Here is a 2,920-nt window from a genome sequence, read left to right as displayed (position 1 = left end):
ACCCGTGTCCCCTGCATCGGCAGGCGGACTCTCAACCACTGCGCCACCAGGGAAGCCCTAAAAAATGTTTTAAAAAAGGGGAATGGTGTGGGGGCGGGAGGGAGAGTCTGACCACAGCTTCCGGACAGCCTCCACCTCGTGCCCCATTTCACAGATGGGAGAACTGATGTTGGGTGAGGCTGTCACTCCCGAAGGGGAGACTTCAGATCCAGATTTGTTGGATGCCGAAGTCTTTATTTATTTATTTATTTATTTATTTGGCTGCAGCTCTTGGCTTGTAGGATCTTACTTCCCGGACCAGGGATTGATCCTGGGCCCCCATCAGTGAAAGCACTGAGTCCTAACCACTGTACCGCCAGGGAAGTCCCTCAAAGTCCTTACTTTTAACCAAGGCATTTTTCCACCCGTACCATGAGGTGGGGGGTACATGGAGTAGGCAGGGTGTTGGGGGAGAACACATGGAGGACAAAGTAAGGGGCAGGTAGGAACAGTTTCCTAGAACCCCTTCTGACCAGCCCAGATCTTGGGGCCCTGCCCACCCAGGATGAGCTGTCTCCCCAGCCCCTTCCTGTGGTACCTGCCCACTCTCCCCTGCCCAGCATATCCAAGCAACAAGAGCAGGTGCCAAGGAGCTTCAGAGATGCTCTGGTTGTGATGCCCGCGGAGGCTGCAGCCCCCTTCCTGGGAGTCCCAGCTCAGCCACTGACTAGCTGCATGACTTTGAGTAAGTGGCTAAAGCACCTCTGGGCCTCAGTTTCCCCATCTGTAAAATGGGATTATTCTCAGTGACTACCTCACAGGGCTTGGGTGACAATTAAGTGAGTGCTCCCACCCCCGCAGCTTTATTGAGACACAACTGACATATAACACCGTGTGCGTTTAAGGTGTATTACGTGACGATATGATACGCGTGTTATGTTGCAACATGATTACCACATAAGGTTAGATAACATCTCCATCAGCTCACATAAGTACCTCTTTGCGTGTGTGGTGAGAACACTGAAGATCCACTTATCAACTTTCCAGTACACAATACAGTGTTACCTGTAATCACCATGCTGTCCATTAGGTCCCCAGAATTCATTCATCATCTAACTGAAATTTTGTCTCCTTTGACAAACACCTCCCCATTTCCCCCACCTCCCAGGCCCTGGTCACCACCATTCTGTTCTCTGCGTCTATAGCTCAGCTTTTTTTAGATTTCACATATAAATCTTAAAACAAAAAAACAAACCAAACTCACAGAAACAGAGATCGGCAGTTGCCAGGGGCTGGGAGGTCGGAGAAATGGGTGAAGGTGGTGGAAAGGTACAAACTTCCAGTTATAAGAGGAATAAATTCTGGGGGTGTAATATACAACATAATGACGATGGTTAACAATACTGTATATTATGTATTGAAAAGTTGCTGAGAGAGGAGAATTTAAAAGTTCTCACTACATGCACACGGCAACTATGTGAGGGGATGGATCTACTATCTAACCTCACTGTGGTTGTCATTTTGCAATGTATTGTCGACGAAAATAATCAATAAACTATCTATAATAGGAATAGAAAAGAGGGGTTTTTTTGGTTTTTGTTTTTTTGGGGGCCGCACCACAAGGCTTGTGGGATCTTAGTTCCCCGACCAGAGATCAAACCCGGGCCCGCAGTAGTGAAAGCGCCGAGTCTTAACCACTGGACCACTAGGGAAGTCCCAGAAAAGAGTTTTATTTGAGCCAAACTGAGGACTATAGCCTGGAAAGACGGCCTCTCTGATAACTCTGAGGAACTGCCCCAGAGACGCATGGTTTTCAGCACAGTTTTATATCTTGTCAGAACAAAGAACATCCAACAAGTCAGGGAGACACTCCTTCGAGGTTTCCAAAAAAAAACAGATCATCATGTATGCAGCGAGTCAGTATGACCTCGGCGCCTGGGAAGGGAGTCTTATCATCAAAGGAGGACCAGCCCTGGCATCCCAGGAAGGGAGGCATTTAATCTTTATTTTGAACACGGACATTCTTCACTCTGGTCAATGTGCCCTTTTCTTTAATAATTAAAGCAGATGCACAATGTAGTTTTCATAGGCCACAAACAGGCTGGTCTAGTTAGCATAAAATTCAAGTTAACTCATGTATAAGCCAGAATGACTTTCCCTATATCTCAATATGTGAACATTTCTTTGATCAGTATATATGTATTGAATCACTACGTTGTACACCTTAAGTTTATCTCAACAAAGCTGGGGGGAAAACAGATTCCACATTTAAGTATTTATCTGTCTCCATCTGACTTATTTCATCCAGCAAGTACTTTATGTAAATCTATGTAGACGATACAGAATGAGGCACGGTATGTAGTGGATGCTTCAAACGTCACTTTTTTTTCGGGGGGGGGTGGTCAATATTTTCCCAGAATTTCCCCAACCGCAGACAGGGATCAAGGCTCTGAGTGGGTACTCAATGTGGAGGGGCCACCAGCCAGGACTTCCTCTTCCTGTCCTGCCTCCTCAATACCTCAGCCTGGGGACCCCGTCTCAGCCCAACAGGAACAGAACTTTCCCACTTTCAGGGCTATTTCCTCACCTCCAGGAGTCTTTTCACAATATTCTTGGCAGTAGCTGTTGGTTAACTTGTGTTTTCAGATTTTGAGCAACTTTACAGGAAAAAAAAAAGGGGAAGCTTGCCTTGCTTCCTTGACGTCTGCCGGGTTCCTCGGGGCCACTCAGCCCCTCCCCCAGACGCCTCAGGCAATTCACCATCCCACTTCCACCCCTCTCCGCCCAGCCGGCAGCTCCACCATGTCTGGGACCCTCACTTTTTTGTTCTTTTTTATTTTTATTTTATTTATTTATTTATTTATTTTTTGCGGTATGCGGGCCTCTCACTGTTGTGGCCTCTCCCGTTGCGGAGCACAGGCTCCGGACGCGCAGGCTCAGC

Source organism: Physeter macrocephalus, chromosome 2 (genome assembly GCF_002837175.3).
Source record: "Physeter macrocephalus isolate SW-GA chromosome 2, ASM283717v5, whole genome shotgun sequence".
In the NCBI taxonomy this organism is placed as follows: domain Eukaryota; kingdom Metazoa; phylum Chordata; class Mammalia; order Artiodactyla; family Physeteridae; genus Physeter; species Physeter macrocephalus.
This window is presented reverse-complemented; position numbering follows the sequence as displayed.